This window comes from Aedes albopictus, chromosome 1 (assembly GCF_035046485.1).
Source record: "Aedes albopictus strain Foshan chromosome 1, AalbF5, whole genome shotgun sequence".
Classification (NCBI taxonomy): domain Eukaryota; kingdom Metazoa; phylum Arthropoda; class Insecta; order Diptera; family Culicidae; genus Aedes; species Aedes albopictus.
In genome coordinates, this window is record NC_085136.1 from 98,584,834 (window position 1) to 98,601,819 (window position 16,986).

Consider the following 16,986-nt stretch of genomic DNA (forward strand, 5'->3'; position numbering starts at 1 on the left):
ACATTTCGATTGGACACCGTTGCTGCCACCGTCGCCGCAGCGTGGAATTCCAGCGTTGCGAGCATAGCGGATAAGAAGGACGCAGCCTGTTTCATCTGTCAAATTGAGTGATGAGCAAGGTTGCCAGTTTCAGAGACCAGAATGAAATACGCAAGTCAGAACCCTCTTTTTATTATTTACATTAACATGCAAATATTTTGAGAAATTTGATAAAATCCGAAAAGTTGGCAACCCTGTTTCAAGGGTCAATCCAACGGTCAAGTCATTTCGTAGTGCGGCCCACCGCTATATAATCTCAATCTCAAGCTATCCACTTAAATAACGGCTGTCAATTTGTCATCTTTCTCCTGATACCCATGCCATGGATGACCGCGACCACTTCGGAATTGATCGCTTCTTCCTACCTATAGGTATACCGAGAAATTGTTGCGAAAGTTAAATTATGCTTGTCGTCTCAATCAATTATGACTTTCGCAACAATAACATACCGGCCGCCGTCCGGGGCTTGATGCCCGATTGTGATTTCATGTGACAGAGATTTGCATGGCATCCGCTCTTTATATGGAAGTAAGCGAATTCCGATGAACCGTGTGAGTAATTATAATCTACGTTGTTGACCTGCACCTGACCGGAGATATTGGCTTCGGATCGGCGCTGACACCAGTCAGTAGTACAGTGAAAAATCGCTCGTTGGTACATGACTACGCTTCGATTAGCGAATCGTATCTCCCAATGAACTTTTTGCTGTAAAAGAGTGGAACAAACCACTCTTAAGAAAATTATAGCTTAAGAGACTGTTGTTCAGCTACTTCTGTTTCTTCGGTCGTTTGTTGGGGTAACTGACAACTGACTGAAATTCTCTAGACACACGCAAATGACAAGAAAAACGTCACGAAACACTCGCATACTTGCACAAACGTTCTATATATAGGATGCCACCGCAGTCAGACGTCAAACTTGTTTTGACATCGATTTTGACATTGACAATGGGATTTGTCACCAGGGTGCGAGGCCGCCATTTTTAAGAATCCTGCATCTTGTATGTAAACATTTGTGTATCCAATGTGTTGTGATTGTGGATACACGATATATGTTGGCTCCTGCCAAATCCATTAGGTGGGATTAGGGTTGCCACATACTTGGGGTTTTCCCGATGTGGATTACCCATAGATGCGGCGATTGGGAACTAGTCGGCACTTTCATTCCTACAGCGTTCTTATGTGAGTGACGTCATGTTTGAAATTTGTAAACATGACGTCACTCTCATAAGAACGCCAAGGGAATGGAAAAGCCGACTAGTTTCCTATCGCCGCACCTATGGGTAATCCACATCGGGTTTTCCCCAACTAGCAAATTCCTTTAGAGATTCCTTTAGGATTTCAGAATTTTCCTTGGGATTTCTTCAAGAGCTTTTTATGAAATTTTTCGATGCAGTCTTCTTGGAATTAATCTCCAAGATTTTTTTCAGAAATTTCTTCAAATATTGCTTCCAGAATTTGTACATGTATTCTTTTAGAAATTTCCGGATTCTTTCAGAGATTCTATAACGATTCCCTCCATCAACTTTTCTTGGGGATTTCTCCAGGAATTCCTCTAGAAATTCCTTGAACATTCCTTGTTGTAGTTCCTCCAGATAAAAAAAAAATCGGTCCGACAGAATTTCCTTTTCAGTTCCTTGCAGGATACCATACCGAACTTCAAGCAGAAATTCCTCCAGCGATTTCTACAGGGGTTCCTTCAGAGATAATTGCAAGAATTTCTCTATGGATGCCTTAGGATTTTTTTCCAAGAATTCTTTCAGAAATTGCTTGCTGCGATTCCTCCTGAAGTTCTTTCAGGTATCCCTCCGTATATTCTTCTGGAATACCATCAAAAATTACTCCAAAAAGTTTTTCAGGCATTTCTTCCTAAATTCTTCGGCATTCCTCCAGAAATTCCTTCATAAAACTCTGAAGAGATTCTTCTAGAAGTTCTTCAAGAGATTTCACCAAAAATTTCCTTAGGTAGATTTATATTATGATTCAATCAGATTTTTCTACAGGAATTCTGTCAGACGTTTTTCCGGTGATCCTTCGGGAGTTTCTTCAGAGATTCATTCCTCAGAACTTCCTAAAGATGTTTTCAAGAAACAATTCTAGGAGTACCTGGAGAGCGTTCTTCAGTTCTTTCAGGTATTCTTTCAAAAACTTCTTTCTTTTCTTCATTAAATTCTTTCCTTCGGATATTTGTTCAGTAATTTTTTAAAGAATTCCTCCAGCACTTTGGTTTTAAAAAATAGCAGGACTACCTCTCGTATCTGAAGAAATTGTACAATAAATTTTCTGAAACATTACACCTGAGGTATCTCTAGGAGTTCTTTCATAAGGAAACTCCTTAAGAGTGTCCATTAGAGAACCTTTTAAGGGATTTCCTTTAACTTTAGAAATTTCTCAAAAAAATCTCTAGAATGTTTCTCAGAAATTCCTCTTGAAGTTTTCTCTTTGAATTATTTCCAGAATTCCTCTAGAAGTTTCTCATGCAAATCTTTTAGGAATTTATTCAAAGATTACTAGGGGAATTCCTTCATGTATTCCTTGAGGATTATTCTACGAATTCCTCCAAAGATTGTTCCAGAGATGGTATCACAGGTTTTAATCCAGGAATCCTTCCAAAAACTTGTCAGGAATTTCTTCTAGGAATTTCCACAGGTATCTTCTGGAGTTCTTTCAGGAATTCTTTCAGAAAATTCAGAAATCAGATATTCTTGTGGAATTTCAACAATTTCCCCAGTAGTTTTTGTGCAAGGAAGAATCTTTTAAGGAATTCCTGAATCAAGCAGCATATAAGATATTTTTTTTTTTTTTTTTTTTTTGGTTATTTTGCTCTGATTTTTTTTGTCAATGTCTATAAAACATTCATCAGAAATTATAACTGAATTCTTTTGGAAATAACGAACTCTATTAACCTAGAATCTCCTGGTTCCTGTATGTGTCCATTTATCTTCCAATGCTGTTTGCTGAAGAAATTCCTCCAGAAATTTTTGAATTTTTGAATTCCACAAGGAGTTCTTGTAAGAATTTCAGAAAATAATAGAGTACGAATTCCTGGATAAATTATGGGAAGAATAAATGAAATTTCTGAAGAGATCTCATGAGGAAATCCTAGATAAATTTCCTAGTAATTCCTGGAGGAATTCTTGGATTAGACCCAGCAGGAATTCCTGGAGAATTTCCTTGAGCAATTTTTTTGGTGAATTCTTGGAGCAATCCCTAGGAGAATTCCGGAGAAATCTCTAGAGGAATTCTGGGAGGAATTTCTGGAGAAATTTTTGAAAAAAAAAAATCCCTTGGGAAATTCCAAGAGGATTTCCTGAAAGAACCCTTGGAGGAATTTCTGGAGGATTCCCTGGTGCAATCTCTGGGAATATCCCTCGAAAAAATCGTGGAGAAATCCCTGGGCTTCGTGGGCTTCGTGGCCGAGCGGTTAGCGGCATCAGTCGTTTAGGTGTCTCGTAAGCCTCGGAGTGTGGGTTCGATTCCCGCTCCAGTCGGGGAAAACTTTTCGTCAAACGAAAAATTCTCCACTGGGCCACTGGGTGTTATATGTGTTGTCCGTTGTCAAATGTTAGTAATGTTCAGTCTGTAGAGGCCGCAAGGTCGAAGACGGTGTAATTGTCTTTTTTTGTCTTTTTAAGTAATTCCTGGAGTAATCTCTGGAGGAATGTCTCTAGGAATCCCTGAACATTTCTTAAAAGTATTCCTGGAGAATTTCCTGAAAGAATCTCTCCCAAGAAGATTTCCAGGAGAAATTCCTGGACGAATTGCTGGCATAATTCCTGAAGGATGCCAGGAGTATTCCGGAAGAAATTCCTGGGGTATTTCCTGGAGGTATTCCTTAATATGTTCCTGGGAAAATTCCTAGATAACATCCCGGAGGAATAAATGGAGGAGTTCCTAGTGGTATTCCTGTGGAAATTTCTGGAGGAATCTCTAGAGGAATTCTTGAAAGAATTACTGGATGAATATCTAGAGGAATCAACAGAAGAATTCTGAGAGATTTCTGTTTCTATTTCTTTTACTTTTATATTTCTGAAAGAATCCCTTGAGAGATTCCTGGAGGAATGTTTAGCGGAATTGCTAGTGGAGTTCCTGGAGAAATTCTCGAAGGAATTCTTGACGGAATCCCTGGGGGTATCCTTGAAGAAATTTGTGAAGAAATCCCTGGAGGAATCTCTGGAATCCCTGAAAAATCCTGGAGAAATTCCTGGAGAATATTCTTGAAGAATTTATGAAAAATCCCTACAGGATTTCCAGGAAGAATCTTTAGAGGAACTTCTGGGGGATTTCCTGGTGGTATCTTCGGAGGATTTCTTGGAGGAATCCCTGAAAAATTCCTGAGGGTATTCCTGGAGAATTTCCTGAAAGAATTTCTGAAAAAATCTCCAGAAGAATTTCTGGAAAAATTCCTGGAGAAATTGTTCACATAATTTCTGAAGGATGTGCAAGATCAATTCCTAGAGAAATTCCTAGAAAAGTTCCTTAAAAAATACAAAGAGGAATTGCTGGAGGAACCCTAAAAAGAGCTCGTGGGAGAATCCTGTTCCAGAAAGAATCACATAAGGAAGTCTAGAGTTGAGCCCTGCAGATGGAGGGTGGCACGCCCCTCCCCCTGCCACCGTCTGGCTACGCCCTTGTAATTGTCCCTGGTTGGATGGAAATCCCTATCTACATGGGCCAATTATGCGTACAATGGCATTAGGAGTCTCAGGGTCTTGCAGGGGTGTTCTAGGGGATTTCAGGGGCGTCCCCCCAGTCTGATCCTCATAAGAAACTAAAAATTGAGCAGAGCGCTATCAGCATCATTGCAACGTATGTGAAATTTATGACATTTTACAGCACTGACAGAGACCCACTGAGGCAAGTCGAGAGAGAGAGAGTTCATTGACAGGCGCGGTGCACCGCATAGGTGGTGAGTCATCGCCTCTGTTTGGTTCGCTTGACTCGACGGACGAGATTAAAATATTTACGCCAAGATTGTTTACATGATGCTTTGCCGCGATGTATACGACGACGCGACGTGGCCTTATCGCCATTGTTTCGAGGCCGATTTGTACACAATTTAAATGCTTACCCACGTGCAGAAAGCTGTCCGATTTCGACGGATGATGCGCGGATGGAAGAGACGATTTGCTAAATGGCTGTTGAGATTTTCTCAAATCCATTGTTAACAGCGGGCACCTGGCTTGAGGTGGATTCTCATGAAAAGCTTTGTGTTTCCACGTTCCAGACAAACAGACGTAGCTCTCCCTTAGATTGTTCATTCCTAGTACACATATTCATACTTACTTATCTTACCGGTCAGACTGAGACCTGAGTGTCCTTTGCTGTACGCAGGAGTCGTCTCCAAGAACCGGTATAATACTATAATAAAACCTTTAGGTTTTATTATGACCCATGCAAATTGCCAGATCCAATTGCATTTAAAATTGTTGCTTAGATATACATACATAATACCTAGATAACAGTGTTATCTCAAACTGATAAGACACTATGTTTTGGTATTGTTTAAGCCAAATGATCATAATTTTCATAAATAAACGTAAAACACTGTTAGTGTCCGTTTATCTGTGCTGAAATACAGTTGAATTAAGAGAAAAGATTTATGTCTGTCCAGCCGACCATCGCTTAAGCCAAGCCACGTAGAGCTGCCGTGATAAATATTGACGTGCGCGTTCAACTCAATTGCCTAGTTAGAGAAAGCAGCGACGACGACGACGACGCTCCTAACCCTAACCTAATTTCGCAAACCATAGGAACCAATGGATATGGCTAATCCCAAGCCTGCCCCAGAGACATATGCGCAGAGGTCCATTTCGAAAGATGTAAGGAGAATAGTAAACAAAGCCCGTAAACTAAATTAGCACTACACATGCTTGCACATATTAAATAAGTAAGTCGTCGCCGGATGGTGTCCGATGCGTGACGAAGACGAAGACGAGGACCACGGAATGAGACACATGCTTCGCGGAAAATCTGGTTCATCGCTCAGACAATGTTGGCTGGACGACGGTCCGCGCATGTTGATCTCGTTGGCTTTTGGCACCCATCAATATCAACGGTACCGGCTCTTGAGCGTCGCGGCAAGTACTTTGTTAGCGGTTTGTTTTTCCCAAGAAGAGGCGGCTCAGTGGACACTTCCTGCAATTAAATTGGCGGATTGGGTGAGAAGATGTTTCGTTGCTTTCTGTATGGACGACCTAGCGGTATTCAGATACGTCTGGACCAGTGGTCGTTTGAATATTTGAAGTGTGATTTTTTTGCCAATGGATTGCGCCCAAGACGACACGTACTCGAGTTCGTCATCAATTAGTATGTATTTGGATTAGTAGTCTCCGAACAACTGATGGAAAGAATCGTTGAACTCGTTAAACTTTTGGTCACATGAAATGAAATTGTAATTTTGATTTTTTTTTTTTTTTGAAACAAGCTAAACCAATGCATTTCAATGCAATGTAAAAACAAGTGCTGGTTTGGAGAAAGCACACCCATTACTCGTTTTTTTATGGGTCATATCCAAGCGTTTCATTTAGGGTTCCCTCTGGGAATTCTTCCAGATGTTCCCTCTGAGGAATTCTTCAGGATTTACCTTTGGGGGTTCCTCGAGCTGTTCGTCTTGGGGACTTCTCCAGGAGTTTCCACTGGGAACGCTCGGGATTTCTCTAGGAGTTTCCTCTGGGGATTCCTTCAGGAGATTCTTCTGGGGATTCCTCCAAGAGGTCCTTCTGGGGATTTCTCCACAAGTTCCTTCTGGGGATTCTTACAGGGATTTGCTCTAGGGGTTCCTCCAGGGGTTCCTTCTGGTGATTTCTCGATGGATTCCCTCTGGGGTTTCCTTCGAGAGTTGTTTCTGGGGATTCTTCCAGGAGTTCCCTCTGGGGATTCCTCTACAGATTCTCCCTGGGGGTTCCTACTGGAGTTTCTCCTGAGGATTCCAGAATTCTTTTAGAGGATTCTTCTGAAGATTTCTCCAGGAGTTCCCTCTGGGTGTTCCTCTGGGAATTCGTTCTTGGGATTTTACAGGGGTTCTCTTTGAGGATTTCTCCACAAGTTACCTTCGGGGGTTTCTCCAGGGGCTCCTTCTTGGAATTCTTCCAAGTGATCCCTCTGGGGATTGCTCCAGGGGTTCTCTCTCGAGTTCCTCCAGGAATACTTTCTGGGGATTCCTACAGGGGTTCTCTCTCTAGATTTCGCCTGGAGTTCCCCCCGGGGACTTTTCCAGAATTTCTCCCTGGGAATTTCTCCAGGCTTACCATCTGGGGGTTCCTTCAAGGGGGCCTTTTGGGAATTTCTCCAGGAATTCCCTCTGGGGATGTCTCCTTGGGTTTCCCCTGGAGCTTCTTCGATACTTGGGATTCCTCTAGCGGTTCCTAGATTCCTCCAAGCTTTCTCTCTGGAGGTTCCTCCAGGAGTTTCTTCTGGGGATTTATTCAAGAATTCCTTCTGGAGATTCTTGCAGATCCTTCGATGGATTCCTGCAGCAGTTCCCTCCGGGGATTTCTCTAGGGATTCCCTCTGGGGGTTTTTCAAGGAGTTCCCTCTAGGGATTTCTTCTGGATTTCTCTCTGGGAACCCCTCTAGGAGTTCCTTCCGGGGATTCATTCAGGGGTTCTTCTGGGGATTTCTCCAAAGGATCTTTCTGAGGACTTCATGAGGAGCTACCTCTGAGGATTCTTCAATGGGTTCCCTCTGGGGATTGCTCCAGGGGTCCCTTTGGGGATTTCGCATGTTGTTCTCCTCTGGAACTATTCAGAGAAAACCTCAGAAGGAATCTCCAGAGGCAACATCCCCTTGGTTTCCTCCAGAGGTTTTCTGTGGGGATTCCTCCAGAAATTCCCTCTGGGAGTTCGACCAAAGTTTCCCTCCTGGGATTTTTCCAGGAGTTTCTGGGGTTCTCCAGGGGTTCCTTCTGGTAATTCCTACAGGAGTTCCCTCTGAGGATTCCTCCAGGAGTATCTCTCGGGTTCCTCCAGGAGTACTTTCTAGGGATTCCTACAGGGGTTCTCTCTGTAGATTTCTGCGGGAGTTCACTCCGGGGATCTTTCCAGGTCCCTTCGGAGATTCCTCCAGAAATTCCCTATGGGGGTTTCCAGAGGAGTTCCTTCTGGGGATTCTCCCAGGAGTTCCCTCTGAGCATTTCTCCAAAGGGACCCTGCCAGGAGTTTCCTCTGGGAATTTTCCAATGGGTTTCCTCTGTGCATACCTCCAGGTATTCTCTTTGGGGATTTCGCCAGGTGTTTCCTCTGGGGCTACTTCATGGAGTTGCCTCTGGGGACTCTTCCAGGAATTCCTGTGAGAGTTTGACCAGGGTTTCTTTCTGAGGATTTCTCCAGAAACTCCCGCTTGGGAATCCTCCTGAAGTTTCCTCAGGGTGCTTCTCCAGGAGTTCTTTCTGAGGATTCCTCCAGGGGTTCCCCTTGAAGATCTCTGCAGAAGTCCTTTCTGGGGATACCTGCGTGAGTATATTTTGGAGATTTCTCCAGAAGTTCCCTTTGGAGGTTTCTCCTGAAATCCCTTCTTGGAATACATTCCTTGGGGATTTTCCCTGGAGTTTCTTCTGGGGTATTCTCTTGAAGTTCCCTCTTGAGATTTCTTCAAAAGTTCCTTCTGGAAATTTTCCTGTAGATTATTACTCCAGAAAATCCCTGGAACTTCGGGCGAAATCCCTAGACGAGAGTCTAGGAACTCCTAGCAGCAATTGCTGGAAAATCCAATGAGGTTATTCCTAGGGGAAGCGCTAGAAGGATCTTCTGGAGGAATCTCCAGCAGAAACTCTCCAGGAATTCCTCCAGACATTTTCCCAAGAATTCTCCCAGAAAATCGTTCAAGGACTCTTCTGGTAAATCTTCCAAGAATTCCTCCAAATTGATAAGAGGATTTCTCTCAAATTTGCTCTGCTGACTCATCATGGAATTTTCCAAGGTTTTTTTCAAGATTTGTTCTGAGGATTCCTGCAAAAAGTATTACAAAGATTTCTCTAAATATTCTTTCAACGTATACTACAAAACAGGATTTCGAGCAAAACAGGATCCTGGTATTGTTTCAACGATTTCTCCGGATTTTTCAATTTTTAAATATTTTTTCCATAGATTCTTCCCAGATTTTTTTTAGCTCTTCTCACAAGGAAATACTTTCAAGGACCTCTTCAGAAATTCTTCTAAAGATTTCTCTAGGATTTTTTCAGGAAGTCTTTCAAGGATCTTAGAAGGCACTCTTTTCAATCTGAATTAAAGAAATAATGCAAAAAAAATCCCTAAAATTGTTCGAAGTATTTCTCCAGAAATTGTTTAAAAGATTTTTTTCGAGAAATTTTTACAAAGAGGGAGACTTCAAAATTTTCAAGGATTTCTCCGAAAATTCTTCCAGTGTTTTCTGCAGAAGTAATTGAAAAAAAATGGTAAGTATTCCTTGAAGTATCTTTGGGAGAACTTATAGAAAGATCTTCGGAAGTATTCCGGCAGGAATCCGTAAGCAACTTCTGGAGGAAATTTTTGGAAAAATACTTGGAAAAACTCTTGAGGGAGCACATGGCGGAACCATTGAATGAAGAAAATGGAGCAATTTCTGGAGGTGTTATTGGAGAAAATTCTGGAGTAATACATGTTATAGTTCTTGGATGAGTTGATAAAGGAATACATAGAAAAAATCAGGGGGAATACAGTAAGAATTCCCGAATGGAGAAATCCCGCAGTAATTTTTGAAAGAGTTTCTGATGGAACTGGTCAATAATTTCCGGAGAAATCTTAGCAATAATGCCTGAAGGAATTCTTAGATGACATCTTTGAAGACTTTTTTAAAGACTTTTTAGAGGAATCCTTGATAAATACCTAGATGAACCATTTGAAGAACTCCTGGAGAAACCTTTGAAAGAATTCCTGGAAAATTGCATTCTGAGAAGAGTTTTCAAAGGAGTCTTTGAAGATTTTTTAAGGAATCCTGGAAGAATTCCCGGATGATTTCTTTAAGGACTCCCGAGGAAATCTTTGTGAAAATCTCCGGAGTATCCTTAAGGAAATTTAAGAAAAATCCTTGGTGGGATTTCTGGTGGAAATCTGGAAATAATCATTTAAAGAATCCTTAGAAGAATTTCTGTGTGACTGCAAATCATTGCAATCCTTGGATAATAATTGAAAAATATTTAGATCCGTTAGAGGAATCCATGAAAAAAATACAGGAAGTATCTTTACAGAAATTGGAAAGAATCTGCGGAGATTTTTTTCTGGGAGAACCATCGTGAAAATTTCTTTAGAAATATCAGAAGGGATTGGGTAAAGAAAACCCATGATGAGGACCTTGGAGAAATCTTTGCAGAAATCTATGAAGGAGATCTTGAAGAAATCCTTAGAAGAACTTCTTGGAGTCATTACTGGAAAAATTCTGCAAAGAGTTGACATGTGGCGTTGGTGAAATTTTGGAAAAAAAAATCCGAACACATCGGACAATTGTTGAGAACATCCTAGGTGAATGCTGAGAGGAATTCCTAGTTTGCTTAGAGGAAATCCCAGAAGATTTCTGGGAGCAATTCATGGGGTTGTCCTTAGAGAACTCCTTAAAAATTTCTCAGAGATATTCCTACAAGATTTTCTGAAAAATCTCTCACAAGAATAACTCGACAAACTTTGGTGAAAATTCTAGGAGCAACTCCAATAGAAATTCCTGGTGATTTAGATAGAATTTTGGTAAACTCCTGAGAATGTTTCTGGGGAAGCTCCTAAAAGCATTTCTGAGGAAGTCCCGGAAGAACTTCCGGAGGAATAACTACTGGAGAATGTTTTGGAAGAACGCCTGAGAATATTTCCCAGAGGAATTTCTGAGAGATATTTAAGATTTCTCGGAATAATGCTCTGAAAAAAAACTAGAAAAAAATGCTGTAATAACTATCAAAACTACTTTGGGAACAACTTAACTAGGAACTTTTGGAAGAACTCTTCAAGGAACTTCTCCAACTTACAATAATAACTGAATAACAGCCAAATCTAGCCAAATTTTTGAAAATATAGCTTGAGAGCGGCTTATTGAACTATTGATCAGCAATGATGGATACCGGGTCTGGAAAATCTTCCGGTGGAACATCTGAAAAACTCACAAAAAAAACTCTGCGCAATATTTACAAGAAGTTTTGGGAGAATGTTTAGAAGCTATTTTTAAGTATTCACTAAAAAAAACAAATTCAAGAATTCCTAATTTCTAAAGGAATCTCGGAAAAAAATCTCGGAGGTACTTCAGGATATCCAGTAACATTTTTGAGAATGTCGCAAGAACTTTTAGAAGGACTTTCACATCCCATCTGGACGATTATTTCGGTGCCCTTCTGGAAGCAGCTCCGCAGCAACTGATGTTATCATTCCCCGTACAATTTCAAGTGAAATTCCCGGAATAACTTCTGGAAAACATCTTTAAGAACTTCTGGAAAAACTCTCTTAGAATTTTCTAGAAAAATTCTTGGAGAAATGCTCTGGAAGAGCTTCGGGAAGAACTGTAGCATGCACTTTTGGATAATTCTGAGAAAAAAAACAACTGAAAAACCTTTTTTTTAAGAATTCACGGAGCAACTTAAAAAAAGAACTAATTCCGGGGAACTTCTTCAAGAATTCCTAATTTCTAAAGAAATTTAGGGAGAAAAAATCTCGGAGGTACTTTAGGACATCCAGTAACATTCTTAAGAAATTCGCAAGAACTTTTAGAAGGGCTCTCACAACTAATATGGAAGATTTTTTCGGGGTCCTTCTGGAAGCATCTCTGCAGGAACTTTTGTTATCATTCCCCGTGCAGTTTCCAGAGAAATTCTCGGAAGAACTTCTGGAATTTCTTTAAGAATATCTGGAAAAACTCTGAGAATTTTCTTGAAAAATTTTCGGAGAAATGCTCTGGAAGAGCTTTGGGAAGAACTGTCGCATGCACATTTGGATAACTCTGGGATTCTGAAAAAAAAAACTGGAAAACCTTAGTGAAGGAGCTCAAACATAGTGGAGGAGAAACAAACTTCTTGAATAATTTCTGATGAATTTCCGGAAGAACTCTAATATGGATTTTTTGAAAAACTCACGAAAAAAAACTTGGTGGAGTTTCTATAACAATCCCCAGGAAAGTTTAGAATGTTTAGAAGCTCTATTTAAAGAATTCACGGAGGAACTTTTAAAAAACAAACAAAAAAAGAATCTTCTCGAAAAATTCCTGAATTCTAAAGGAATTCAGGGGGAATCATTCTCGGAGGTGCTTCACGACATCCAACAATATTTGAGAATTTTGCAAAAACTGTTAGACTGGCTCTGGCAACTTATCTGGAAGATTTTTTCGGGGCCCTTCTGGAGCAGCTCCGTAGAAACATTTGTAAGCTTTCTCCGTACGATTTCCAGACAAATTTTAAGAAAAACTTTTAGCAGCATTTCCCAAAGAACTTCTGGAGAAACTTCCGAAGGATTTTCCGGAAAAATTCTCGAAGAAATGCCCTGGAAAAAAAATTCTCGAAGAAATGCATCTGGAAAAACTTTCGCATGCACATTTGAATAATTCTGAAATTCTGAAAGAAACATCTGGAAAACATTATTGAAGGAGTACGCATAGGAGTCCAGGAAGAATTCGCAGAAAAAAAATAAACCTTATTCCCAGAGAAACTTTTCAAAGAATTGCCAACAAAAGTTTGGAATTTTTTTTTTAATTCTAAAAAGTTTCAGAAAAAAAAATCGGAAAAAGTTTTGGAAAAAATATCGGAAGATTTTTCAAAGGAATTTTTGAAAGTATTCCCAGAACTACTTCTCCAAAAACTTTTTGAGAAACTTCTGGAAAAACTTTCAAAGAAACTCGCTATCTCAGAGACCTCTTTCTTAAAAAAAATATCATCTTGAAGAATTCTCCAAAGTCGATTTATTGATTTGCGAACTCAGCTCCTGTCTATGACGGTGACGATATAACGCCAGAAGAAGATGACTAACACATGAATGACCCTAATTTTCACATGCTTACATCAAGCTTTAATCCTATTTGGGAAAAGTTAGTTGTAATTACAGACTAAATAAAGAAATACCCACAACAAGTGCACGTACAGCGACGCACTATCAGCAACAAATCTTAAACTCGCCATTTATCTTTCCCGCTGTCTATTGTTTACTGTTGTACCATTTCTCCTCGCCCCGTCTGTCTGCCACTAACCAAAGCAACTTAATTTCCATAACGTTTAAATCGTACCTATATGCGTGCGTCTGTCTGTTGGAATCACACGTGTTCAAACGCAAGATCAGCTCCTCGACATAAATCTAAGCTGTGGCTCATCGCATTCGCTGGATCTAATCCCAGCCGATCCCAGGTACCTACATACCTGCACTTCATCTCCCGTGTATCATCTCGGTCTCGGGCGCGCGGTGATATTTGTTGTCACTATCGCTCAGCGAGATCATGTTTTACCAGACGTGTTTGCAAATGAATTTATTGCGGTGCACAGACGAGAGCGCAGGTGCGCGCGCACCGATGAAGGCGCACACGATTTTAATGGAGCTTTAGTCGCAGCAACCAACAACGGCAACGGTGGCATCTTTCGCGGTTGACTTACGCGTATTGTGCCTAGCAGGTATATCTCCGTTAAGTCAATTCACACCGCGCGTGCATAGAAGAGTGGTGTGGTGAGAGCATTTTACATTGGTTTTACATCTCAAGTGAAACGGAAGCGACTTTCATCGAGATAAAAACGGTGAGTACGTGCAAGTGCAGCCAATCTATTTAATCGGAGAAAATTGTTGCGAATTTTATTATGACGATGTCATCGCAGAGCGATTAATGCTTAGGAAGTTGTTGACAATGTGGAATAATACGGTTTTTATTACACGTATTTTCACTGATTTGAACGTTGCTAGGCTCACAATAGTACTGAATAGTTATTCTAGGACTCCATTGCTTATTTGTGGAAAAAATGACCTGGTGAAGCTCAGAAAAGTTTGGATCGGAATGTTATGCGGAGCTTTTATATAACTTTCATTGGAGAACGACACAAAACTGCGCCATGGCCAGCTACGTTCAATTGCCGGGACGGTGCTGACAGAAAATGTCAGGTCGATGAAAAATGAGAGGTTGGAAGTGAAAGATAAGAAGTAAGAGATGAGAGATGGTGATGAAGATGATGGATGTTAATGATACTGATGAGAGATGAGAAATGAAAGCTGAGAGATGAGATGTGAGGCGAGCTGAAAGATTACAGATAAGAGATAAGAGATGATGATGATGATGATGATGGTGATTGTGATGAAAGATGTGAGATGGTTATAATTATGAGAGATAAGACATGAGACATGTCAGATGAGAGATTGGAGATAGCATATTGATGAGATAAAATAAATGAGAGGTGACAGTCAATAGATGAGAGGTGAGAGTAAATAGATGAGAGATATGATATAAGAGATGAGAGATGATGATGATAGAATTGAGAGATATTAAATAAGATATGAAATATGGGAGATGAGATGTGAGAGTCGATAGATGAGAGATATGATATAAGAGATGAGAGATGATGTTAATAGATTTAAGAGATAAGAGATGAGATATGAGACATGAGAGATGAGATGTGAGATATGAAAGATGGGATATGATGGGATGAGAATTGAGAGATGATGACGATGAGAACTGAGAGATGAGAGATGGTGATGATGATTATTATTTGGATTTTGATTAGAGATGAGAGATGACCATGATAATCATGAAATATTAGTGATAAGACCTGAAAGATAAAAGGTGAGAGATGTGAGAGGACAGGTAAGAGATGAGAGAAGGGAGAGGTTGATGGCTGAGATTTTTTATTATTTTTTCAATCACTTAACCTAATTTACAGCTCTTTTTGTGTACTAGGGCACTGCGTGAGCGACTCCAATTGGAAGCTGTACTTACACTTTGTACGGCGCCTAAATGTATTCTATTTAAATTCAACTATATCGAACTGGTTGCCGTTGCGCTGCTTCCACTTTCTACCCTATCATGGTAGAATGATGAGCTCGAGGATGTTGATGTGTGGCTGTTGGTTGTTCCTGTTTCCAGTCCTATTGGGGGTCCATTATGGGTTGCCTTTCGCCGGTGTCCAAGTATCCGGGTTCATTTGTGCCAAGGGCTCAGAAGAGGGTCAGTGTCAGCTGCTCGCAGGGGGAAAGAGCAACTTACGAAAGTGCCGGGGCTGGGATCGAACCCATGACTATCTGCTTATGAAGCAAGCGTGTGACCAATTGCGCCACGGGCCCCGGCTTATGCATGTGAGTTGATAGATAAGAGATGAGAGATATAGGATTAGAGATGAGTGACGATGATGGTGCGAGTTGATAGATATAATAAGTGAGAAATGAGAAATTAGATTTTAGGGATAAGAAATAACAGTTAAGACAAGAGAGATGAGATATGAGAGTTGTCATATTAGAAATAAAAGATAAGAGATGATGATGATGATGATGAGAGATAATGATGATTAGTGATGATAAATGATAGTTGAAAGATGAGAAATGAGAGATGATAGATGAGAGATGAGGGGTGAGATGAGATATGATGATGATTATGAGGAGCGATGAGAGATGTTGATGATAATGATGAGAGATGAGTGTCGATAGATGAGAGATACATATGAGAAAGAGATGCGAGAAGATGATGATGAGAGAAGAAAAATGAGAGTTGAGGGATAAGAGATTTGAGATAATGACGAAGATAATGAGGAGAAATACGAGCTAAGAAATTGGTATAACTGTAGAAACGGTTATCAAAAGATGCAGAAATGTAATCAAAGTGACAAAGAAGGTGGTTGGGAATGAGGATGATTTTTATGGTGATGATCAATAATATCGTTTTTGAAATGAAGGCAATTTTAAGTTGTGCTACAATAAAGTCAAATGTATTTAAACGGACTGAATATTGTTGATCGAAAAATTTACTCTTCGAAATGAGTTCGAAATAAATTTGGTTGTGGAAACTACCGATTCCATAGTAAAATTACTAATCGTACCTATGATTCTCAACCGACAACAATTTTCTGTTAATTCCAATAAAACATTGTCAACATAACTAGCAGTAGCAGTGCAGTTAACATTACAAAAAATAATCTTAATTTAACAAATGAGCATTGTATTTTTAACCATACTGTGTTGTAAAATGCGTGTCCTGGAAAAATTAACAATGTTTTGTAGTTGAGACCACTACGCTTTTAGTTGAATTTACTACAAAGCATTGGAATTTCAAGCATATTTCAGTAACCTTAACAGATTTTGTTATCGGTTGAGAATCATAGGTACGGTTAGTAATTTTACTATGGAATCGGTAGTTTCCACAACAAAATTTATTTCAGTGTAGGACAGAGGGAGAATGTTAGGATTGACAGGGATACTGAGAAAAGGAGAAAACAGGGCATACAGCATTACAGCGGTGCTGTGTTACCGGATAAACAAAGAAACGAAACAAACGATCAACATGACATGAAATTTCAGTTTTGTAATACAAATTGAACGAGAGAGTCTTGTTGCTCTCGGTCCTGCTGCACGCAAAACATAATCAGAGGAAACTGCTGCTTCGCCGGGTGTACTAGTTGCTTCTTCCAGACACTACACGTTACAAGCTCCCAGAAAAATCTTAAGGATGTCCACAATTGACTCTTGGAGATTTCCAGAAGGAAATCGTGGATGATTGCAAATAGGAACTCTAGAAGGATTTCCATATGGAACTTCTGTAGACACATATGAGCGCATACCAGAAGAATTTGCTGCTGGAATCCCAGACAATTTGCTGGAGCAATCCCAGGAAGTACTTCTAGGGGAACTTCAGAAGAAACTCCTAGAGCAATCTTACAAGGACTTGCTGGAGATGTTTCTGAGGAAAAATCTCGTAGTAAGTTTAGAACGGAGGAATTCCAGAAGCAATATCTGGTTCAGTCTTTGCAGAAGCCTAACACAGAAGGAAATCACAGAATTCAAGAACGCTTTTATGTATCCACATAAAA

The 16,986-nt window shown here is 40.2% G+C and overlaps 1 protein-coding gene across 2 annotated transcripts in view; it reads left to right on the forward strand.

The window, feature by feature from the left end:
- LOC109400384 (uncharacterized) overlaps nucleotides 1-16,986 on the forward strand; it is a 118,119-nt gene that overhangs the window by 76,027 nt on the left and 25,106 nt on the right. The gene's annotated exons all lie outside the window — the stretch shown is intronic.